Source organism: Melospiza melodia, chromosome 1 (assembly GCF_035770615.1).
Source record: "Melospiza melodia melodia isolate bMelMel2 chromosome 1, bMelMel2.pri, whole genome shotgun sequence".
Lineage (NCBI taxonomy): Eukaryota > Metazoa > Chordata > Aves > Passeriformes > Passerellidae > Melospiza > Melospiza melodia.
Window position 1 is genome coordinate 136,426,094 of NC_086194.1, and position 26,467 is coordinate 136,452,560.

A 26,467-nucleotide genomic window follows, 5' to 3' on the forward strand; every position below is an offset into this window, starting at 1 on the left:
TTCTGTGGCAAAACCTGGGGTTCAGACTTTTCCTCTACCAGTAAAGATACTCATAATATGTATGGTAAAGACCCCTGTCCTTTAGCTTGGTCTACAGCCTCATTCAAAGGCTTCCCTTAATTATCTCAGCCATTAACTGGCTTCCTGCTCGGAAATCAGAAAACCACATCCTCACTGCAGGCCCTGCTAGTTTTGCACCAAAATACTGTGTAACAGAGAATAGGCTGCAGAAAGGACTAATAGTCCTCTTTGTTATTAAATCACTCTATACAGTCAATAGGACATTGTTGCTTATTTATTTTACAACTTCTATGAATTCTGGTTAATATTCTTCATGACAGGTATCAGCCCATTATGTGCTACTCTTAATCTACAGCCAAAATTACTGTTTCATCCCCAAAGCTGTGACTGGGGAAAAGACATTGCTTTTCACTGCTGTCAAGGCTTTCTCTGGTGATTGAGAGCGTGGGACAGTGCTGGAGATGGCAACAGAGCCACGCATTGAAAAAAAGGCAAAGAGAGTTGAATAGCTCGTTAGTCGCACAGCATCAATTCTGTGAGAAATATCACAGGTGATCTTGTAATTAAATAGTCATAGACACAAAGGAACTAATTGAAAGCTTTGTAGTCAGCTAACTTAGAGTTGTAATTTACCTTACTTTGAAAAACTATTTTTAAATATAGTTGTGTGTAGTACATCTTCAGTGAATGACACATGCAATTAATTTAATAAATAATCATTAATTCTTTAAAATGGATATACTGAAGAAAATTAAATATTTAATTTACACTTGGAAAAACTTACTAGCCTAGTTTTAAAAGCCACTAAAGGCTTGTATTTCTCAGTTAATAGGAAAGATGAACAGTCAATGCCCATCAGCTTTTCTTGTTTTCTATTAAAAAGGCTATGTTTACATGGATAAGAAATGCCATAGTTATTGGATGCTTCTGACTAGCCTAGAGCACTAGAGGAAATTACTCTGCCTGGAGATGAGTTAAAGTTTGCTTTGAAGCCTAATCTAAATTTCACAACTGAATCGTCCATGGAATTGGTTAAACAAAATCTCAGTGCAAAAAGCTATTTATTTAGCTAAAGTTATTGCAAGGCCCAGAGAAATACAACTTGTGGTCTTCTCCATATCTAGTTGTCCAGATACAAAAGGCCTTGTACTGCATGATAAACCACACTTGAAGTCTTACCAAATAGTTAATTAAAATATATAAACTTCATAACATACATATTTTTATATATATTTTACTGTGCAGTGGTTTCAATTTTCAGTTAAATTCAAGGATATTAAACGATTCAATAATATATTCAAATCTGAGATAACTGAGATTTGTGCAGACTACCCAAATCTACAACTTCCAATCTTTGTAAATTTGGCTGAAGACTAGTTAGGTTCATTATTCACAGCACATGTATCTTTATGAGTCCTCAATGATCAGAAATGCAATGATGGCAGAAGCCTGGTACCCAATCCATTGATGATGCTGGATATTCTTTCAGAGATGAGGTGCAATTAATATGAGAAGAACTATCATGGGTTACAACCTGCTTTATAAAAAATACTTCAGGTCCTTTTGGACTTTCACATGGTGATTTCCAGAAGAAATTATTTAGATTACAACATTTAATTGTAATCTATTTGATTTTAAGAATCTGAGAGTCTTTATTTGCAGTGCATGAAGGGTGCTGAGTTTTAGAGAATACAGCTCAACATTTCACATCAAGGCTAGCACCTTTTTTACCTTAAACACAAACCTAAAATGGTCTCTCAGGGTTTGCTTAGCAATGATGAGAGAAAGCCAGTAGTTAGGCTAGTGATTTTCTGCTTGAGGCAGTGTGAGCACTTGTCAGTGAAATGTTCTAAGGGGACCTTTTCACAACCTGACTCCACTGGTTCACAGGCTCTCACAGGTGCAAGGCCAACTCCACACCATTTGATCGTGAGCATACAGTTCATGTGACTGGGGAAGAAATTCAAACAGCTCTTTCAGTGAACATTTGGGTCAGAACTTTTATTATATAAATAGGCACCTGCTGCACAGAGCTGTGGCAGTGAGCATTGTAGGCATATGCTGCTATTCCAGCATCTCTTCTAGGGGAATCTCTGATCTGGCCCCATACCTGGCTGCTTCCAGCTGTGTCTTCATGGACGACACTGGCACTATTTTAAACTTTACATGCTTCTTTCTTCCTCCTAAACAAGTTTAGTCAACATTTTCTTCCTAGAGCTGAAACATCTAATACAAATTATAAAGGCAAAGATCCTGCAAATCCTTTGGTGAAAATGATGGCATCATAAAAAACAGAAATATAATGAAAAACTTCAGACATTTCTATTCACTCTTGAGTAATTTCTTGTGCTGTGGATACAATCTTGCCACATTGCAGCTTGTGTTGGTGTTTACAGTCTACCCTATCAGGGCGTATTTTAATTCTCCATAATTCATGGACAATTGACTAGACAGGTCATAATGTGACCTTGATTATTTAGTGAATAGTATTGAGAAATACTTCAACTTCTGTATTATGGACTCAGTCAAAAATTGTGACTCTTTATAATCACAATGGTCATTAGAATCAACATTGCTAGTGGGAAAATAATGACCATTAGTATCCAAAAATGTCTGCAGAATGTTTTAAAGTATTTTACCATCCATATAAAGTACCAATTATTCTAAAATAATTAACTTGGTCTTGAACCATTGAACAACAATCAGAGATGGAAAACAGGCAAAACAAAAGGCCATTTAGCAAATTAATGTTTCCTGCTTCTCTTCAGGACTTAAATCCCTGAAATCTAGTACATGTGAAGAATCTAGCAGAAAAGTCAGTTTGTCTGTGCTCCATCACTAAGAGAGATCTGCCTCAGGGACATTTTTCATTTTGGCTATGTCTATCTATTGTGTCCTCATCATGTCCAGGTGATGGCATGAGCACACTTTAATTTGAAATTAGCTTTGCAAGACGCAGGCATGGCAACATATTGAACTTTGCAATGCTGTACATCTTTTGGCTTGTTGCATCCATGGGAAAGAGTAACATTTCATACAAACATATCTCTGGATTTGAAGATAGAGTTAACAAATTAATCATTGCCTGCTCATCCTTTGATCGTTTTAGGGGTTGGGGTTTTGGGTTTTTTTGGGATATCTTCCATTCTATGGAATGGAGAAAGGATTAATATTTTTCAGTTTTCATAACAAAGGTCTAAAGACACTTGAGACTGATGCTGTCTGAGACCTGTGCAGAGACCTCCAGAGCTAAACCTGGATCAGGGTTTCTGGTTTTCCAGGGCTGATTTTGTTATTCAAGGCTGGGGACTGAGCCCTTTGGCCCATAACCACCATTGCTACTCCCACATTTCTTGAAGCAATTTCTGATGCCCTCCACACAAAACCCCAAAGCCTCAGTTTGCTGTATCCCACTTACTAAGTAAACAAGTGTCTCCCACTCAGCTACCCTCTACTCAGCAGGCAGATAGGACTAAAGATGTATTCTTTTAATCAAGAATCAGGTTAGCAGGAAAAAGTTATAATAATAATATAATAATCAAATATGATATAATAATCAAAAACCTATCTGTTAGCAAAGAGGTAACAAAAACTGCTCACCACAGATACATCAGAAGCAACAAAGTTCTCAGAAGGAAATCTATATTATTAACTGCCATCAGGCTAAATCAATTTCATTACGTCTAAGAACTTAGCTCAAATATAGCAATAGGAAAGAGATGTAGAGAAATAACAATATATATATTTTATCTAAGAAAATAATAAATGCAGGAGAAATCAACCTATCATACGTGCTCAGCTAACCATTTTCTACTCCAGAACAATCACCAATAAGTACAGAAAAACATCACATGATGAAATACATTAGTAAAATTTATAACTGGCTTCTTCAGTAAAGTGCAGCTTGACCTTGCACTAACCTTGAAATTTTGTGAGCAGGAGCAGTCATTAAACTATGAACAGCTTGCATAATATTTAAGTAGCAAATATTCACATGAAAATTAATTGAAGTACGAGAATTATGAACACAATCACATATTTTTAGTTTTGTCAAAGGTAATTTAGATACTGTTTTTCTAACTATTCACACAGGAGGCAGCAGGAAAAGAACAGTGACTTCCCTAACTTACATTTTCCTAAAGATTTTAAAAAGAGAGACCATCTTAGCAGGTCAGTTTTCCAGGAATGCGAGAATGTGTACCAGTATCAAGTTCCTAGTGAGGATTTATTTTTTCATCTTGGTATTTTTGTACATGTATGCTGATCTAGACCTGTTGTGCATGCAGTCTTCACAACAGCATGCTAAGATACTAAAATGCTGACTAGCCATGAGCCCTAGATGATGTTCATGCAGCCCATTGGCACTAGATAGCAGCACCTTTGGAAAGAGAGTCTGATGATTCTGAGGTTCTTGACAGACTAGCTAGTAAATACTAAATCACCATGTGATTTTTAGTAATCTCATCTAAACCAAATAATATAACATCAATATGAAACTGCAGTAATGCACTAGCTAATTAAGCCCTTTGAACAATTAAAGCGTATTTATAGATCTTCTAACTCAAAGAGATCATACCTGGCAGATCAATGCTAGTGTTAAATAAGTTATTAGCCTCTTCAAAGATTGCACACCAGGTCAGTGAATTGCGATGGTGGAACATTTTAATGAGCTGAACACTTGACCTATGGGAAGAGAACTGACAACAATTCACTTGGGTGGAGAAGTTCTGCATGTCTGAAAAGCATCAGATTTTCTCTCTAGACCTTGATTTCTCAATCAATAAAATGGACACCATAATTCTGCAACATAAAAAAACCCCACTGAAGGTAAGTAATAGCACATGTAGAAGGTTTTTAATGTTGTTATAGCGCATAAAAAATGTGTTATTAAGGTTACATTTTGTTCTCACATTATTACACCAAGAATTTATTTTACAACTATTCTCACCTTACAATATACTATGGTTTAAAGAAATACTAGAAAACCAAAAGAACTATGTTACTGCTGAAGTGAATCTGGCACACTTCCAAAGGTCAATGAGGATTTTTTTCAGGTTTCCTGAAAACTTCCTGGAGTTTTTTAGGGCCTCAAATCGTACTTTCCTTTCCTACCTGTTTGGAACTAAACATGACAGTATTGTTTATCATCTATTTGTCATCCACAGTGAATGATAAATCTCTGTGATAAGATAAATGTCCTTTTACTCATTAAAAAAAACAAATCCAACTCTGAAAAAAGAAACAGAAATTTTTGCGAGCCCAGGACAATATCATCAGTGGGAATGTTTCACTAATATTTCAACCTGAATTGGAATTACCTTCTCCAGTTCATTGGTTCTAGCATATCTGTCATCTATCTTCTAAAACTTATAAGAAAAAATCTAACTGCATTTTCAACTTCATTATTGGACCCCTGACTTTAAGTTATAGAGGTGGAACCATTCCTCACTTCACACATGGTATGTAACATCTGTTAGAAGATGACATCAAGCATGCCTTCTGTATCATGGATTAGGCTTAATCAGCTCTTTGATTTTCTTATTTCAAACCCTAGAGCTATTATATTAACAAAATCTAGCTTTTGTGCTTTTCTGTCACTGCCTGATTTTTCCTAAATTTTCTATAATATGGTTTGTTGAGAGAAAAGCTTAGCTAACCATTCATACTTGAATTGAGAATTCAGCATGATTGCCCTGTGAGTGTGTGCCTGGAGGGAAGTAAAAATAGGGTTGCTACATGGAAATATGAAGTGATTGAATTCAGTGCCTGAGGCCACAAACCTCATTTTCATGACTGTTAATATGTAGAACTAACTGAAAGTGAACTTATGAGCTAGTGCATGCTTTTATTCTTGTTCCATAAAAACTAACATTATGTGTTCTACCTGGGAGCTTTATTTCCACTCTTGTAAAAAAGAATGTCACTGAGCTAAGCCTACAATCTGGAACATGATCAAATGGTCTACTGCTACAAGAAGCTACTGAACCAATAGTTGGAAATTTTATCTAATGTACTTTTCAATGCCATGGATATCCATAAAAGGCACATTGTTCAAGCCCTTGAAATATTATTTGGGATGCCAGCACTAATGGCACAATGGCTGAAGACGTTCATAGAACCAAAGAGTAATTGTACGTGGTGTCATCATGAACATTGCTCAAAATTTTGTTCTGCCTTGATATCTTCACAGTAACTCCTGTTATGGATGAACCTCTGTAAATATTAGTTTAGAGGTAAGTATTGTCAGGGCATTCAAGCACCATTGAATTGTACAGAGTTATCATTTACGGACATTGCTTGTGCAGTATTTCTAATAAGTAATGTAAACTCCAAGCTCCTGCTAGTGATACTTATCACATAGAGAAAATTCATCACATGTTGTTGGATGATGCATCTGTGCTCTGTTAAAAAATTCAATCTACCCCTGACTTTCAAAATAGGTTGGCCACATCACAACAGTGGTGTCTGGCCATTTTGTCAGGCTTCAGTATGTTACTAGTGACTACTGGGCTCAAGTTTCTTTAATGTGTCAGTTTGACAATGGGCTCTTAAAACACTGTGGGAAGTCTTCAATGAGACAGTCTCCTAGACTCTCCTAGATCAATAGGTGTCATCTTCTCAAGCCCTGACTATAAAACATGATAGATAGCATGAGCAATAATAGATCAAGCAGGCCTGGGCCATGGCAGCATGTCAAGTGACTTGAACAAGGGATACAGCTAAGAGTAAATGTGTGCTCAACAATACTCAGAAGCTTTCTTGTTTTGTCACTTTCTAAGAATTGTTGGAAAGAAAAAAGCCTGTATCTACTTGTCCAAACGAGCTGAGAAGTAGAAGAGCACAACTTAGCTATTTTCATTTGGATTTGGAAATGTCAAGGACTGTTAGTTTCAGGGAAATCAGTTTGTCATGTCTAGAGGCACTATGATTAATTTAGAATAGCAAACATTGGCTTGTTTTAAAATATCTCTTAACCACCACCTCATTACCACAGAACTTTGCCAATAGAAAAGATTGTTTTGCCTTGTTTTGTTTTGGCCTTCTGGGTTGCTGCAGTGATAGAGTAGTCCAGAAGTTAACAAAAGTTAATTTCTCTACCTCCGGGGAGGTTGTGGGCTCACCATTTCTGGAAGCGTTCAAGAGGTGTCTAGATGTTGCACTTGGGGTTATGGTTTAGGGGTGCTAATGTGGACTAAATGATCTTGAAGCTCTCTTCCAAACTTGATGATTCTTTGGTTAGTACCTACAAAAGAAGAAAATGTGAACGATAATCTAGGGTCAGTTCCATAATTATACCTGCTTGTACCAATGTATTCCAATGCTGATTCTACAATACTATTTTAATTTTTTCTATCTGTTGTGGAACTGTTGGGTTTATGAACTAGTGGAGAGGTGGTCATTTTATATCAGAGGTTAATATGAGTCTGTGTCAGTGCACACAGTAGATCAGAGGTAGGAAGCACCCCTGGAAGTTGTTCTGCAGCAACACATTTTCATTTACAAACACTCAGTTGTAAAGCAGAGGAAAGTTTGTACTTTAAAAAAAACTTCAAAAACAACTTATCTTACTATTGGTTCTGTTTGCTTCTATCTGAAAACAGATACATAGTTAATCAAAACCAGCATCTTACCTCGTTGCGATAAGTATAAATCCTCTCATATGATTGTGGCGGACGTTTTACCATCTCTATGGAGAAGTCTCATCTAGTTTAGCAGCTGATTTTAATCTCAGCATGAAGTATGGATTAATAAGTGAATTATGGAATGGAATGATTGACACAGCAAGTAATATGGTATTAGAAAGCAGTATTTGAAAGCATTATTAGAGAATGCAATGAGTAAGTGTGAGCATGATGATTAATAGTATAATGTAGCAGAGGAGAAAAAAGTTGTTAGCATAGCAGGAAGGGAAAACCTTGGCCGGATTTTCAGCTTGTGTACATTGCCCAAACCCAAAGGAAATTAGAGAAGCTCTGACAGTTTACGGCAGCCAGGAATCTGGCCCCAGGAGAAACAGACTGAAATTAGGAAAAAATTAAACTTTAGCTAAATATCTGAATAAGAATCCTGACAGCACGATCCCTTTAACTGAGAAACAGTCTCCAATGGGAAATGGTGAATATTTGGAATTAGATTAGGCAAAGCATTGAAAAAGTGTACTGTGGGGACAAATTTGTACTGGAGAGGAGATGAATTAGACAGCCAATAGGTAATTTTCACACATTCTATTAATTACTTAAAACTGATTGTATAAAGAAAAGAAAGAGCTTGGCAGTTTTTTTGCTGGTATAGTTGTCCACTGGCCCTGAGAAAGTGTTCAATGAGTGTCATATCCAGATGGAAACATTCCATTGCTTAGGATATGGCATTTATCATCTTCAGCTGGATGTAATATTTATTATGAATAGCTTTTTTTTTTCCCCTGCATATAATGAGAAATAATGAGAATTCAAAGCCATTAAATGGAGATGTTTCTGTGGATGTCAATGGGATTCGAAAGTTGCCCCTGAAATAGATATTTTTTTGTTTCCCTATGTTGTTGTACTGGAGTCATGTCAGGCATAAGAAACAGAAGGCATGCTCATCTTAAGTTGTAACTGAGAATGTACCTTCTTTAAATTAAAAAGGGAAGTCTAGGCTGTAAATGAGAAAAATATAACATCAGGCTCCAAAAAGCCACTTTCATTTTCATATAAATATGTAACCATCATTTGTTTAACTCACACCAAGCTATCAAATTTTGTGGTGGGCTATAAACTTGTTGAGTCATTAGCCTGGCTGCTTAATGGAGGAAAACTAAATTTCTGTTCCTGCATAATGACACTTATTCACTGTAGACATTTGCATCACTTGGAAACGATAAAACCTCATCCTTCATAATGAAGTTCTGAGCTGACAAAGAGGAAAATATAGTGTTGTGGGACAACTATGAATATAAAACAAGCTTAATAAAGAAGTAGTGACAAATTATATTATGCAAAATGCAATGCAATAAAAAAATGTTACTAACTCATTGGAAATGTCATAAATAATCTAAATAGTTTTTAACTGTCAAAGCCTTGAAAAATATATTCCTAAAAAAAAAATGAGGTACAGGATAGATGCCAGTTTAATTGCCACCATATTTTGACAAGCATGGAGAAACTTGTATCCAGTTTATTTGCTGAATTTAGCTCACTTGCCTAAGATGAAATTATGAGGGGAGCAACACTATACTGCTTTTTCAACTCAGCGATGCCCCATCAAAAACAAACTACTTCAGCCATTTTTAAATATTGATGTTTTCCATTTCAGATCAACATTTACAGTTTGCATTACAATCTCAGGAAAACTGGTCCTTATAAAGCAAAGAGAATTTCTAATGTGGATGTTCATTAAATTCATGTATTGCCTTCTTAAAATCAACATTCTTTTTGAACAAGTAAATACACTGTCTGCTGTATCTGTGTGGGTCAGCAAGTGTGTGAAATTCCACTAGGACAGCTCCTTGTAATATAAAAGTCTTTGTCCAGTTTGTGTGCCCAAATTACCGACTCTTCACTCTTCCAAAAATTTCATTTTATAGAAACAAAAAAGACACTAGCATTTCAAGAATTGCTGGAGGCTCAAATAATGACTTAGATTCTATTTCTGCTGAAGTTTCATTGATTCCAATAGTCCCAGTGACTTGAATAGAAGCAGCTTTGAGGCTTGCATAACCAGAAGCATTTCTATTCATGAAAACAGTTGCAAAATTAACTGCCAGTGTGATCAAATCCTCACTTCAATGGAGATTTCCCTGCTGACAGAGGCACTTGTTTAATTATATGCTGCTCATACTGTTAAATGTTCAAGATTCTTGATACCAGCTACTATGTATTCTGGAGGCTGGTAGGGACAAATGATACATTCAATGTACTGTTAAGAGATCTGCTGAAAATCCTATTGCCTTGAAAATACAGGATTTGACATATTTAGTTAATTATTTTGATGTATTTAGTTTTTTATGTGAATGACAGGCATCAAAAGTTGGAAATCCTACTTTGCCTTTTAAAAGTGAGACATCTTCTCCCAGGGAAAATGTATTTTGAATATGCCCTCTGTTTTTCAGAGAAAATAGTACTCATGTCTCCACACAAACCCAGAGGAGTTTCATCCTAGATCAAGAACACATAAAAAATTTGAGTTATTTTCAAAGTATTTTCAAAGGAACGTGGGGATTTTTACCATTTGGTTGTTATAATAGTGCTTCATTTCAGAAACACAAAACTTAAAGTGAGCAAGTTTTCACATGCTTGTGAGCCTAGTGTGACTTTTACCCTTTCACATTTGAAACTGGCTACAAAATATTTTCCATTATGCAAGAGGACTTGGAGTCTCTCCGACAGCTGTGCTCTCTTTGGTCATGACCAATAACTGATGTGTCCAACAACCCATTTGAATTTCCAGCTCTCCTGGGCAAGGCACCAGTCATTGTGATTATCTCTAAGGCTTGTAAATCTTCTCCTATTTTGAAAGGGCTTCATTTAGCACATTTAAGGCACAAACAAGCATTTACAAAACAAAAATTAAGTGATTTTTAAGCCTGAAATGTGACTGCAGAGATTCCATCAGAGAAGAAGAGGATCCAAATTGGCCACAGTTTGGCTGCTGGCAAATGAGGAAAACTTTCCTGCCCTGCTGTTTTTGTCTTTTAATAATATGGAGGCGAACCTAGTGTTTGTTAGATTTTTCTAATTCATTTTGTAACAGTAACTTTCAGTTCTATCTAGGGGCTCTCCATCTGTCCAATGCCAAAAAAGAAAACTACTCCAATCTGATAAGAACTCTGCTAGAGAACAGAAAGATTGATTACATTTTTTCCAGATCGTATTCCTTGGATCTTTTGTGGAGGACATAATCAGCTTAGTCTGCAGACACACTCCATGGCCAAATAGGATATATGGCAGTATTTAGATGGCTGTAAAATCTTCTTTCATAGCTGTTGCCTGGTCTATCATAAAACATGAAATGAGAAAAAAAGCTTGAAGATACTTCCCAAAATGCCAAATGAAGGGGAAGGAGATTAGCTGCGCCAAGCTATCCTGTAATTTACTAGACATGCAGGACAAGACCTGCTTGGTCTGAGTCAAAAGCTTGAGACTGGTTGCCTACAAGCACAAAAGACTTCTGTCATTGTTTGCATGTCTCAGTTTTTACTCCTGCTTTTTGATGTTGTATAATTCAGTGGTGGAAAGAGCAACAGATTGAGCGAGTGACAAGCCATTTAGTTGAGAGTGCTCAGACATTGCTGGTTAGAGCTGATTCAGCAGATAGTTTCAGTACGGGTTCCTCACTGACCCTCAGAAACTTTTCCTTGCTCAGTTCTGATTGTCTTCCCACAAAGAGATTTTAATCTTCTGAATGGATATTTTTGGCAGAAATAAATTAACTTTTGTAGATGCTAGAAGTGGCAGCTACAAAAATGTAGTTAAGAAGAGGTCTGATTTATTGTTGCTTAGCTCACTCTGCTCTTGCCTGTGCTACAGTGGTCTCCCACTCTGGCCTACTTCAGGGCTTCAGGGCAGTGAACCACAGTTGTTGATGTTGATACCAAGCTTCTTGTGCCAGAAATTTCAGTATGTTTTTACTATTTTTATTTCCTACTTTTTGTGCATCGTAGAGGTGGTTGATTAGAGACTGAAATATTGGGAGTTCTACTCTTTGCTGGGAATATTTTATGCTCATGGGTTCTGTGGGACCTGTCCCAAATTTCCTTCTCAGTCCTGAAGCTGCATTGGATCCCTTCACAATGGAAAAAAAAGTAAGAATGTTCGTGTGACTGCCAGACTTTCTCAATATTCAGCAAGAAATTAATTTTTGGAAACCAGTTGTCTGAATGCAGTTACCTGCATTACCCATTATGTCATATTAACAGCACTACGTTATATAATATGTTTGTGTTTCAGTCATCTGGAAAGGCCTATGGTGATGTTCCTCTATCCCAGAATGACAGAAGTACAGACTGTACCAACTGTACTGGCAAGAAGGTGTCATTTTTGTGTTTTTAGGAACGCTCTGGACTTAAGCCTTTACATCTGCTGATCATCCTCATCTCCCATTTCATTTTGTAATTTACTGTCTCTTTACAGAATGTTTAATCTATATAAAGACACAGATTTTATGCCAGCATTTGACATGTCAGTCTTTTATGTATGCCTCTGCTTTTCTCTCAGTCTAAAATCTACTTGATTTGGCTTTTCTCTGTATAAGTGAATATTTTTCCACAAATAGAAAAATTAACCCACTAAAAAGGCTAATTTCTGAATAAATCCTGCTGTGAGAAGGAAGTTATATTCATTTGAGCATTACTTGGTGATAGCCATCAGTTTGGTTGTAAGAGCACTCTCTCAGCGTACAACACCAATTCAAGGTTGTTTTTCTTTGAATAAGCACTGAAGTAGATCTCACTGGTTCTATGCATTGCTTCTACCCTTCAGTTATGATTAGAAAGGCAGTAGTAATTTACTATGCTGTGACTGCTATTCAAGCACACAGATTATCTTCACTTCCCTCTGGATCAATGTACATAATGGCTCTTCTCTCTGTGCTTCTGGACTGCAGCTCTGTTGCCCACATGTCATACTAAAACAGCAAACCCATAACATGTCTGTGGCACCATTTCATCCAGACAAAGGAAGGTACCTAGAGAAAACCCAAAGAAGTTCTCTAGGTTAAGCTGGCAATGCCATGTCCTCAAAATAATGAATTTTTAGGAGAAAATAAATAATGAGGAAACCTCTCTGCACGTACACACTATAGTACTTCTCCCTGGCCTGATAAGTAGCCTTTGCTTAGCTCAAGCACCCTTAAGTCTGTTGTTGAGTGAGAGAAGACTGCAGCACCTCCTTCACTTAGGGCTTGCCTTTTCAGGAGCTGTGGATAATACACTTGGGCTGTTCCCATGAGACTGGCATAGCTTGAGCCTACCCTCCATTGGCACTAGACTAATGAACGTCGTGGGATTAAGTATATAAAATGTAGATATGAAGTGCACATGTAAGGCTTCAATGAGCAACACACTCCTTTAGGAAGAGCTTGTATAAACAATGCCTTCACAGGCTTATGGAACCAGATGATGCCCAAAAAGAAGCAAAAGACTTGACCTTTAGTTTAAAGGAAAAATAAGGTAAAGAAAAGCAGAAATTATATTTCCTTTCTTTTTCCTCAGACTATATGCCAGTGGATCCTTTCATCCCTCTCTGTCTTAATGCAATCTGTTGTAGTATGTTCTGGTATTATTCTTATACACTGTACAGGTGATGTTTTACTATTTCTGTTCATGTTCATAGCTTCGGACATAACCTGAAACACGGAATAGCAAGGTTAGTCAGCATGTTACAAATCAGGTGCTACAGTATTTGCAAAAGAATATGCAATCAAAGAACATCAACAAAACATAATTGACATCACCCATTGCATCTCATTGAATCAAGAATTATCCTCTGATTGATGCACAGTAATATGCAATCACTTGTAATTGATTGGAATTTGCTCAGTATAGAATGACATGTTGAGTAATTGCTACTGAGAAATAATGACTGGTTAAAGCAAAGAGGATGGGCTTCAGCCAGGCCATATATTCTGGATTTGTCTCCTTAAAAAATTTATGAATACCTTAGTTTGCAGCTTATTTTTTCTGTATATTGGACTTCAAAAGTTGTATACTAGCCTTGCTTTCAGAATTCATTACGTAGAAGTTTATTATATCTTCAGGTTAGCAAATGAAAAAGCTAGATGAGATGTTCTAAATGCCTTGAATCTTGAACAGATATGCAAAGAGAGCATAAAATATTAATGCATGTCCTTAGAAAAGCCTTTTTTCTGTATTCAAAATGAATAAGGCAGGATTTTCTAACAGATACAGTATATTTAACACAATCATTTTATTCTTGGTTTTCAGAGAAAAATATTAATTCACTGAAATCAATGAGTTTACTCTTTCTTAATGTAATGTTTTGAATCACCTGCAGTTTCATAGAAAGTTTGGGAGAGCTAGATACAGTAGGTAAGCAATACAGGGCCAAACGCTTTGTTAGTGTCTCTGGTGAACTAATTTTCTCTTCATATTACTTATAACAGTCAAATCTCAAATCTCAACAGGTTGCAGACAACATATGGCAAATTACTGCGCCAAAAGATAGAAATTTAATTTGTTTTTACTTCATTTGGCATAATATGACATATATACTATAGTATTTACTTCTTTTATTTTTTACCATAATCAATTTGTAGCAAATTTTCATTTAAGATACCCTTACTATATGTGTACATGAGGCAATTTTACCACAAAATCTCATATAATTTTACGGCATTTTCTAATGTGTGTTTAGCCCACACAACATAAATCAATCCAATACTCTTTTGCACAGAGTCCTTATATATTCAGCATCCTATAATAATCTAAATAAACATAAAAATTTTCACAAGAGAGATTTCCTTTTTTTCAATTAAAAAAATCTTTCAGAAATAATACCTGACTAAACGGTAAAAATGCCACTATTTTTGTACTAAAAAACTCTACATGCACTCTACTTCAAGTGCCTCACCTTCTGTGTTCTGGGTTTAAAGCTTACAAAAGTATCTGTTTGCCCAAAATACACAATTTTCTGACCAGAAACCCCCAACAAATTCACAAATAGCTTGCCTTTTTGTCGTGTTCCCCATTGCAAGGCAAACATTCTCCTTTTCTGTGTACTGGCAATGAACACTCAGAATCTAAAAATCTCTCAAGTTTCTATGAAAATGTCAGCAGAAAAATTACACTCTTCTGAAATTGGAGACAATAGAGGGGCTGAGATCAAGAGATAATACTGAGAAAGAGATCAGGCTGTGTTGCAGTTGCATTCTGAATAGGTTTGGCACATGTGAACCACTTAAAATTCTTGCCTGAAACAGACAGCTTGAATGGACCAGAAGAGGAATGTGAAGCTGAATGCCCAGACAACACAATTCACTTCTTTGACTATCTCCTTTTTCCCCCTGTAGAGATGAGTTTGATGTGGACTGAGACAGAAAACAAAGGGACAAATGAATCAGTTCTGCCTCAAAAAGCAAAACTCTAAGGTTTCTGGGAAAGGGACTCTTTTCCTCCATGTAGGACAAGAGTGGTGCACCATGGAACAAGGAGCAGGGGAAGGGGACGCACTGAAGTCACCTCTGTAAGGTGCTTTTGAGGAGGTTCTTTAGTCCAGTGAAGGCTAGTGTAAGAAAACTGCTTGCCAATATTTCCTGCTCTTAGTTATGGACTATCCAGCAGTACTGAGATGCAATTTATTGCAGTCTAACAATTTTTTACCCTCTTTGTACCAAGAAAAATTCTTCAAAGAGCTGAAAGACACTTTAACTCATATTTTTTCTGTATTTCTTACAGTTTATGGGCCCTGTGATTTATTATTACCAGTGATTTGATGACTGGCAGGTGCTAAAAGGAGTTTTCTGTTTCCTAACATCACATTCAGTTATTTTTGGCTACTACTGTAATTTCGAGTCAACTCACTCGTGCAAATATTTTATCCATAGCTTCAGGTTTTTGCTTTTAAACTGAAGTGTTAATGCTACTTGCTTTGAAAACTTGTGGAATAAGGATAAAGTAGTGGAGGCTTATATTGTGGAATGATAAATAATATCATGTGGAAAACAGGAATCATGATGATACCAGGCCTCAGTAATTTGCAAAAAACACCAACAACTACCATTTGTACTAGCATATAAGTGCATAAATTTATTTTCAAGCTGATTGTGTACTTTAAACAACAATAAAATAGTTGCTGCCACTTTATGAAGCTGATAAAAAGGTACAGTAAAATTTGTCTTTGTGAAGAGCTCCTTGTGTTCCTCAATGCTGGGGTGTGTGGCACTGTTTTATGTGCTGTCCTGAAGGGGGATGCATTAATTGAACCAAATTACTGTGACAGATGTGAGGAGTTCAAAAGTTTTATAACTGGAGGGAAATAGGAATTTTTAAGAAGTTGAGATTTTCAGTTCATCTGTGAATTGACCCTTTAAGATTTTAACATTAATTGTTCATTGGCACCCTTATTATCAGATATTTTCTCATGTTATAAGTAGGATTATTGAATCTCTAACATCCTATTCATGTAGGGCAGACACTGGCTCTTACCTTGTTTCTCATTAATGCCAGCTCCATACAGGCTCTGATGCATTGTGCTTGCAATTCTATATACTACATCTGTAAATATTTCTGAGACATAAAGCTCTGAAAATGCTAGGACAAGGCATGTTTTGGATTTTATTTGTTAACACTAAGTATTAAGTGGTGCTAATTTCAGATTACAGGATGATTTCTATGGAAGCATCAGAGCCAAAAGAACATTGTATAAAACAAGTTCACTGGTGACATTTATTAATATTTTGTAAATTGATTTTATAAAAATTCTGTGACTTATTTTCAAATCATATATGACTATGTATTGTATACTTCATAAGTGAAATTAAATATTTATTTATAGTGTATTTTTCCCACTTGGTTGCTTGCTTCTTTGTACACTTGGACATTGGAGCATATAAAAAATTGTCTCAGTTGATTTGATTTAGAAGATTACATGGCTTCAAGAAGACAATGGATGAATTTAGGGTTATTGGACATATTTTATAAGTAACATTGAGCTTTGAAAGCCCTAAGTTTAAAAATGAAGTTTGTTAATGAATATCTGTCTGTACCAATCTCATTCTCCTTCCTAAATTGGAACAGGATGTGGGACTAAATGTCCTCGTGACCTGATCTAGTCTGACCCATCCCATATGTATTTAGATCATCTTCTGATCTCCAATGGCCCTCTAGTTTTATAGACCACAGAAACACTGTTTGTTTCACTTTTCTTAGTAAACCAAATTGTTGAGATGCAAAGCAAGAAAAAGCTTTAGAGGAATGAGTCATGAAATATGAGGGCAGCATAGTCATAGAAGTATTTGTGTACATAAAAATATATGTAAGTATAAAAGGATTTTTTTCCTAAAAATCTACCAAATTGGCAATCCAAAGAGAAGAAATGAGAAAGAAAGAGAAAGAATCGTAATAGATTGGTAGTAGTAAACCCAAAGATTGACCTCAGTTTCCTTCATTCTCTACAAATCATTGAGAAATCTTCAGGCTTCCTAAATTCTAAATAAATTTATAGTGCAAGTATGTAGGAAAAGAGTATTTAATGTGGTATATTTGCACCTTGTTACCACCTTATATGCTACCTTTTTTAGGATCAAGATAGTGCAATGCAGAAGATATCTGAACAAATTTTAAAGTATGCTAAACTTAGCAAAATGTCATTAAATGCAATATACAAAAAAAAAAAAAAAAAAAAACAGCTCTGAATTTGGTCAGCAGATGCTGTTACTTCCTGCTGTGTAATTTCTCCCTTTGCACATTATCACCAGCATTTTGAAGGACTACTCAAACATGCAATTCCCATAAATCCAGACTACCCTAAGAGTTTCCTTCCAGTGTAAAAGGTTCTCCCACACTGAAGAGCTCATTCCAGTTGCAAGAGAAATAATTTTATTGTGAGAGCTCAAGATGACTGTGGAGGTTGGAGGCAAGGAAACTGAGCCTTTTCTACATCTAAACATAGAACACACATAGAGCAATTGCATGTGCCTTGTGGTGGTTTAGGAGTCAGCTCACTGAACCAGCCTGTTGTGGGGTGAAGCCTACCCTGAAAATCATGTCCTCAAATACATGATTTCTACTGCTTCTGCCCAGCTTCGGTCAACTGGATTAATTTCAGATGGGGTAGAAATACAGTAGCAGTAGACAAAGCTTTTCTTGGCAGCTATTGCTGAGTTCACAGCTTTTGCATCACATTTGAGGAAGGAGGCCAGAGGGTGAGAGAACAGAGTGGCAACTGCTGCATGGGCTTAGGTACAGAGAAAGTCAAAGAGACTGGTGCAAGGCTACATGCTCAGCAAGGCCACGTGCTCAGCAAGGCCACTGATGACATAGGAAAACAATCTCAATTAGAAGGGAATTAATCAGTTTAAAATATGTCCATTGTTGGAGGAATGACATACACAGATGCCTGAGATCATATGGAAAATGGAGATGAGGAGACACTGGCACATGTCAAGGCAAGCAGGAGGCCATGGGCATGTCAGCAGGAGGGGAGATGGTTCTGCTCCTGTGCTTGTCTGAGTGGGCAGAGGGCGGGGCTGGTGTATTGTGGGCATGTAGGATTTGTTGTAGAATAAAAATTGCCATTCATCTGCTCTACCTGTCCTGCTAAGTAAACGCATTCTCAGTAATATCCCTGGGTGGTGTGGGTGCATTCTTGAAGCCATCCCACCCCACCAAATTTCCTGGTGACTCTGCAAAATGAAGCAAATCACTGCCTGTTCACTGGAAATGTGGAATGCTGTTTGATGCTTCTTCTCAGCTTCTCCTGTTTGGGCTGTGTGTGTGCTGCTTTGTTTGGTTGGTTGGTTGATTGTTTTGCTTTGGTTTGGTTTGTTTTTTTCATGACTTTAGCAGTTTACTACCTATGTATTAATTCTATTTGCTTCCACCTGTTCTTCCTGATGTGCAGTTGGCCATGCCAAGACATATGTATATGTTTGGTACTATGGAGAATGCATCCTAGTTTTAAAACTTTATATCAAGCAGCATTTTTATATCAACAAGCTAGTTCCATATTTTGGGGGTTTTATATTTAACTAAAAAAAATATTTTACATCTGCAATTCTCAGGAAAGAAATACAGTTTATGCTATACAAGGATGAGTGATGAGGAAATCTTTTTTTGTTAGTTGGTGAGATGATACTTCCTGAAGCATTTAAACTAGTTAGAGCGTACAAGCTTCATGTCAGAAAAAGAAGAGAAACAGAAATGGGGGAGGGAAGAACCTCTGAGCTGCAAATGTGATTCTTTGCCTCTCAGAAAAAAAAATCTGGAATAGTTTTATCTTCATTTTTATTTTTCTAAAGCATGAGTAATGATATAACAATTCCATGTGGGCAGACTAAACAGTAATCATTATGGACTAGGTTAAAGGAAAATACCATATTAAAGAAAAAAAATCTCATTTTATATAACCAAAGAAGTTTCATCACCTAGAGACAGTTTACACACTTAAACATTTCTAAATGTAATGCTCATTTCTAATCTTAAACTCAATTACTAGATTTTCCTCTCGCTTAGATCAAGGATGAAAACAGACTTTCTTCAAAGTGTGTTTGAAGTTCCCAGAAAAGTTGACTCTGCTGACTTTTTCTGTTCAGATTTTCATAGTAATTATCATAAGATATCTGAAGTTTTTCTAGTTGTAACTTCTCTATTTTCTGACAAAACCAGATGTTTAGCATTTCAATTATTTCCCTCATCTTGGCTAGCTGTTATTATTTTTTCTTCATTGTTCCTCAACTTTCTAAAGATTTTAAGTTCAAAGTAAAAAGTTTTTCCCCAGGAATGTGCAAAATATCTAATCTTTCATTTATCAGATATAATAGAAGAAAAGATCTTAGAAAATAACTCCAATTATGAGCTGCTTGGAGACACAGTCTCTGAAATACATGTACAATAAGCTTGTGTATAGTTTGAGAGGTAGTCAAGATTTTTAAGCCTGCTAGTCTAGTGCAGTTTAGTTAAGCGAGGACATTGTGCCAAAAATGAGATAGAAAGAAAACTACCCCTGTTTGCTCAAGTTTGTAACATGAATTCTCAGCAGGAAGGACAGCACTTTTCAATCTAGTTGCACTACTTCATGTGCAGAATTAATTAGCTCCAGAAAATTATTTTTCTTAGCTGGCATTTCTGATGTTCCAGTGGACAATCATATATTAGAAAAGGGTTTTCTGAAGACAAAAATAAGAATGCAGCTATGAAATATTAGTTACTCTAGAATATTGCCAATTACATTGCTGGTTACGTTCCATGTTTGGCGGTCTTTTCCACAGCTCTAAAGCAAAGAGCATGCTGGGAAAATATCTAGCCTTTAAACTACGTGATAACAAAACACCTTTATTCTCATCACTGTATGGGCCATCAAATATAGCAATATCCTCTGACAAAAGGCCACATATGGCTGTTCATTTCACGAGTGAATTGAATAATCCCAAGGGAGCAGATGGAGCTGACCTGCACAAAGCTTCAAGGCTTACCTGGCTGCCATGTTTCCTGGTTCAGAGTGTGCCTGACACATGATGTGTAACATCACAATCAAAAGGCAAATTCCTCTCCCTCAGGTGGGGTTCTGTAACCAGATAGGTTAGAGAAAGTGAAATTATAATGGAGACATATAACAGCAGGGTTTAACAGTGTCATCAACTACAATGTATTGACAGATATTGCTCCAAGTTATTCCTTAGAGAGGGAGATTTCTTCCAAGAACATATGCTTGTGAACATGTAGAGGAATAAATGGCAGTGCAATCAGGGGCAGGGCAAGAGACTTTGCTGTGGTTCTCCCTATCTCACTAAAGGACATGTAGTAAAGTTGTAAGGGAGGCATAATTTTAAAAAGTTTGCATGTTTGCAGGAAATGGATTATACCTGATGAGGTATGCTTAGAGCATAAGCACACTTCTCTATAGCTTAACTCAGCACTGCCCACTGTTAATGCCCTGTGAATAACCAATAAATCTGTTGGAATGCTTTATAAAAAATATAAAAAGCTGTTTTCAGAGTTTACACTGTGCAGGAAGCAAGAGTAGCTGTACCAAGATCTTCTCTTGAGTTTCTCATAGTTTCTTGGCATACCTCCAACTCTGAATGGCAAAAAGTTAGGGTTTGCTTAATAGTCTTTCTCAGGATACAACTCCATTTACAAAGTGTGCCACTTTTGCAGCACAGTCCAGTCCAGATCAGACAAACAAGATGGAAAATGTCCACCACCAAATATGCTGCTCTCTGTAAGGTGGCACACACTGGGGCTGGCTCTTTTCCCCTTCGCATTACCGTAACACTAACAGATGCTGTGCTGAAACTGGGATGATTTACAGGAGACCTGCAGCAGCCTGGGCTAAGCAGCAAACAAAGAACAGCTGCAGATTGCCTTTACTTTGATGTAACTACTTATATCCTACTTTTCCAATGTAGGAAGTTTAAGGCAAACTCCTGTTGTACATCCATGAAGGTCCACTGACAAATTGAATTTGTCAACTTGATATCAAGGATACTCTGCAGCCTCTACTAGCCAGTACTGTTCTGCCAATGGGTGTGATTATATGTAAGGAACACTGAACTTTACTGCATGTGCTTATCCGTATTCTTTCTCTGTTTCTGGTAATTTGATGTAGCATAAATTATTTCATCCACATGTTCAGTACAATGTAATTCTGCCAGGCATGGATTGTACTGTGTTTGTTGCACATTGCTGAGTTTAGCAAAGGCCTCCCTTGGTCCCTCTGTAGGTTTGTTAGACAAGAATAATAATTGTCATGGATCACTATAAAGAGTTTTTGCAAACATAAGCTCTTCAGGGAAAAAAAAAGGCAACCAAAACCCAAACAACAACAATAACAAAAAATCACAAACAACACCACCACCCCTCCCTGCCATGAAAACCCAAACAAAAAAAAGGAAAAAAAAGAAACCCAAACACACACAAGAAAAACCCTCAACAACTGTGCCAACCACAAGGAAGCATTAGATGAATTTGAAACACCCTACTCCCTGTCCCTTCATTCCAACATCTTCTACTGGAAAGAGGAAAAAGTGCTAATTAACTGGGTAGCATCTAATCAGAAAGCAAACATCACTGCAAGCTCAAAGTCAACATCAGCCTCACATGTCCTGTCTGTGGTGCTTCATTTGCTACTTTATTTTACCTCTAGCAAAACATGATTTTTGGCTGAAAAATCTTGAAAATAGTACTAGGCATAGAGGCCATTTCTTTCCCATTTTGTGTGAAGATAGTAATAAGGCAGAGATAGGGATAGTTTCATAAAAGGCTAGTTTTAGAGGCCCTTGAAAGGAGTTTGGTACATGAAATAGGTACATGACATACAGTTATCAGAGTTACAGACTAATCTCTGTCTCCCCTCTGGGCATTATAATATGGTTTTATTTTGGGCACCATGAAAGAACTATGGAAATTCTGAGCTTCACATTATAAACACCAAAGTAGCCATAATTCTTCATTTATTACAACTCCTAAAATTTGTTTATAGGGACAGAATGGAAAGTTTATTAAAAATGTCCCTTTGATGCAATGCCTGGCATGTTGGAAATGCTATTAGTAATGATGAATAATGATCAGTGAAAGTACTGCTCAAGAGTAATGGAAACATAGCCCATGCAATAATATTTATACTTAGCATTATACTGACTGTCACTTGTATAGAAATGGCTGTGGTAAAGAGTTACTTTCAGAATGAACTTCATTCCTTTCTCAAGACAGATAAAATGTAGGTAAGACACAAATTTAAAAGTCCCCTGTGGATAACCGATTTAAGCAAACCTTCATATGTTCACATACAGGAGATTTTTTGATTAAATCTGCTGCTCTGGAACATTTAAGAGAAAGTTACTTAAGCTCCATGTGGGAGAGGGAAGCTGGGAGTTTTTTCTTGTTCCCAGGTGTGCATATATGCATGGGATTGTGGACTTTGACAGTATTTTGATTTCATGTTGAAATGAAATTTAGGTGCACAGCATAGCTCCCTTCTCCCTGTCCCCATACCACATCATACTCCAAGCTCTGAATCTCTGGTCTATTACTTTTCCTACTTCACTTTTGATCCCAATGACACTCTCTGTTTCCAAGTTGTTCTCTAGTAGTAAATTTCAAACTGCCTGTGTAAGGAAGCCCTTTTATAAAATGATTTAAATAGATGTACTGATGGTTTAATCATCTTCTCTTGTTCTCATGTTGAGGGCCTGAAAGATTAGTTCCACATTCATCTTAACCCCTGCTTTCAGGATTTTGTAAACCGCTTATCTGTCCCTCTTGTCTTCAAACCGAAGAGCTTGGCCTTTTGAGCAAGGGGAGCTGCTCTTCATCCTTGGTCATTTTATCTGACACCTTCTCTACCTTCTTAAAGTCTTCTTCCTTCCCAAGATGCAAGAGCAAGAACCTGAAGTGCACATTGAACTCAAGATACGAGTTAATCAGATTTTTTATGCAGTAGTAAAATTATGTTTTCTTCTCAAGATTCTTCTGGATGATGCAAAACATCTTCTTGTGTTCTTTGGCTACTCCTGCCCATTTAGCCAATGATTTCAACCAGTGAATGTCAGTGAATGACTATAATATCTCCTTCCTAGTTTGCAGTTCTACTACATTGTGCTGCAAACGGTTTGGAGTATTTTTCCCAAGAATTTTTATCTGTATTGAAGCTCATCTCTCATGTTTTATGTCACCCAGTCTTATGAAGTCCTTCTGGAGTTTCTTGCCATTGCCACAGCACCTTACTTCCCAGAAGAATTTAAACTCATCTGGAAACTTGTCATATTCACACCCCCTTTCTTTTAGGTCCCTTGGGGGAAATTAAGAAAGATCCTGGAAATTAAGGATCTCTGATAAATCAGGGAGATAGGATTTTCCTTCACAGAAGCTACACTGATTCTTGCTCAGGTAACCATAACTGGCACCATAGTGCTCCCGTTCTTCAGTATAGACTGAAAAGTCCTTGATTCCATTCTTTGACATAAACTCCACCACCTTTGCTAGTACAGATAGCACTGCAATCTGTAGTTTTCAGGATATCCTTCTGGGCCCTCATTCTATCAGGAACTCATGGTGGCCATCCATCTGCCACCCATCACAGGGGCTGTTTGTAGCCCCATGGGTGGCAATTCTGCAGTTTCCCATAAAGGTCAGCCTTGGATGATGCTACCTGGACTGGGTGACCTACTGACTTCCAGCTAATCCATTTGGTCTTGTACCTGAGTTATAATTATTGCAAATATATCTACCTCCTTTCATGGTTCTGCTGCAAAGACCATTTCCCACAAAGTGTTGCCTTCGACAAGGAATTCACTGAGCTTTTCTGCTGTGGCCTTTGTCAGATGAGTGCTGCTTTTACACACTTGTCATCAATATTCCCACCAGTTCCATTCTGAAGTATTTAAAGAACTTTTGTTATCAGTGTGAAAATCCTTTATAAGGTATACTTGAAATTATTTTTAGAGCTCTCAATTTCCTGCTTATGTTTAACCTATAATTTTCTTACGGGTTTCTCCTCATTTTGGCAAGCTCTCATTTTCTTAAACACTTTTCCCTGTGATTGCCTTTGAAACTTTCCCACTGATCCCATGGCAGCTTTTTCTGTGGTGTGTTTTTTTTCTCTTTAAATGGTGGTGTGTATTTCACCTTTCTCCCAACACGCTATTTCTTACAGACTCCAGGCTGTTTAAAGTGTCTTACTCTTTGGAATGTCCCCTTTTGGATTTTGGGGTTATACTCTTTGGTTGTTTCTTTTGTAGTTTTTTTTGTTATTGATGTTTTTTTTCCCCTTTTTTTTTAATGTAATATTTTTTCTTGAATTTGCAGAGCCACATAGTGTATTGAGCATACCTATCTACACAGTGCTAAAGCTACTTATATTATGGTTCCTATTACAGAAAGGCTATCCCAGTAGCAGTTTTAGAGGTGTTGTGTGCACTACTACTACTGCTACTACCCAATTCAGAACCACATCTTTTCCAGGATCCTAAGACTTAATTTTCTTGTGAGTAGCCACTCACTACATTCAAAAATGTTATCTCTACATTTCCTCCTAATGAGGCATTGATCCAATCAATATTTGAGGAATTGTTTTTCAATAACTAATACCTGACCTGATCCCTGTTCTAGCACTTAAGATATTCCTTGTAGGCCATAGTGCCAAATTTATTCAACTCAACGCAAAAAGTGTGACATCCACACTTTCAGACAGGTAGAAATTTAAGTGCTTTTCTGTGCTGAGGCCAAGGACAGCCCATTACATCCCTAAAGATTTTAATCAAAGAAAAATTATTCTTTTCTTTAAACATATCCATCTGGGATTTTCTGTAGTTGATATATGTTCCGGTTGTAGACCATGTTTTGGGGTATTATTAATTATGCATTTTCTGTGAAGGATAAAGTCTTGCACATTGTTTGAAATTGCCAAACTATGTTGACATTTTTTTACTTCCTTAGCATATAGAAACAATTCATTATTTATAGCTCTGAGATGGCATGCTTTCAGAATACTTCCGAAACAGAATTCTCCATTTCTTTTGTGTTACAGTAAACCTTTTGTCATAAGGGTTGTAAACAGGATTTATTCCATTTCACCATTTAAACTCAAATTCTCACTTTGCCCTTTGTATTTCCTAATTACACAAGGAAGATGGCTTTGTATCAAAGTGTTTTATTTCAGAATAAAGTTCTTTGTGTGCCATCAATGGGTAAGTTATATTTTTCCTGATGTCAGGCAGCAATAAATTAGCTTCCAATTTGGTCTCATTCTTGTCAACATGAGATTTATTTAGCCAACACATTGAAAATCAGAACAAAAATAAGTCTCTGTGGGCTTGAGTAATTTAATATCAAACACAGGACTGAGCTGTTAGTGACACTTAACTTCATGCAGCTGTTATTTACCTGTTCAGGATGTAGAGGAGGCCACTAGAGAAGATGGAGAGGAGACAATTCTAGGATCTGTAGTGCTGAATGCAACCACTTCTACCATTATTTCCTCACATCTTCTGGGTGCTATTGCTAGATTTACTTTCGCCCTGAGTGAGAATAGTGGAGGATTTGGATTTAGGTGAACTACCTGAAAAGAGTGGTGTCTCTCTGGGCTCTGTTCTGGGACTGGTGTTCTTTAATATCTTTAGTGATGACAAGACAATGAGAGCAAGTGCACCCTCAGCAAGTTTGCAGATGATGTGAAGCTGAGCAGGGCAGCTGACACAACAGAGGTGCAGGATGCCATCCAGGAGGACCTGGAAAAATTAGACATGTGGGCTCATGATAACCTCATGAAGCTGAGTAAATCCAAGTGCAAGATGCTGCACCTAGGTCCGGGCAATCCCAAGTATGAATACTGTCATGGGTAACACGAAAGTTTACTGTGTTCCACATTTACCTTTGTCCCAAAAATTGTTACTGTCTTTTCAAGACCCAGCACCATGACCAGAAATGGCATTTCAGGGGGTATATACTCATATACGTATTTCATTTCTCTTTATTGGTGGAAAATGATTGGTTGAAACGAAGGGGAGGTAAATTGTTTTAAAGTGTCTACCTCTTTAAATTGTCTTAAACCAAGACAAGTACTTATCGGGAGAAGTACTCAGAATCACAAAATCACAGGTTAAACTGAGTTGGAAAGGACTACAAAGTCATCAAGTCCAAGTCCTGGCCCTGCACAGGACACTCCAAGAGTCACACCATGTGCCTCAGAGCACTGTCCAAATGCTTCTTGAGCTCTGTCAGGCTTGGGGCTGTGACCACTTCCCTGGGGAGCCTGTTCAAGTGCCCAGCCACCCTCTGGGTGAAGAACCTTCT

General features: G+C 37.1%; 1 long non-coding RNA gene across 1 annotated transcript in view; it reads left to right on the plus strand.

Annotated features, from left to right (window-relative positions):
* Positions 1-12,962: 12,962 nt before the first annotated feature.
* The window catches only part of LOC134424993 (uncharacterized), a 39,880-nt gene continuing 26,375 nt past the window's right edge, over positions 12,963-26,467 (plus strand). Inside the window, exon 1 of the long non-coding RNA XR_010029554.1 lies at positions 12,963-13,168. This is a non-coding gene — a long non-coding RNA (uncharacterized LOC134424993). The remainder of the gene's footprint in view (positions 13,169-26,467) is intronic.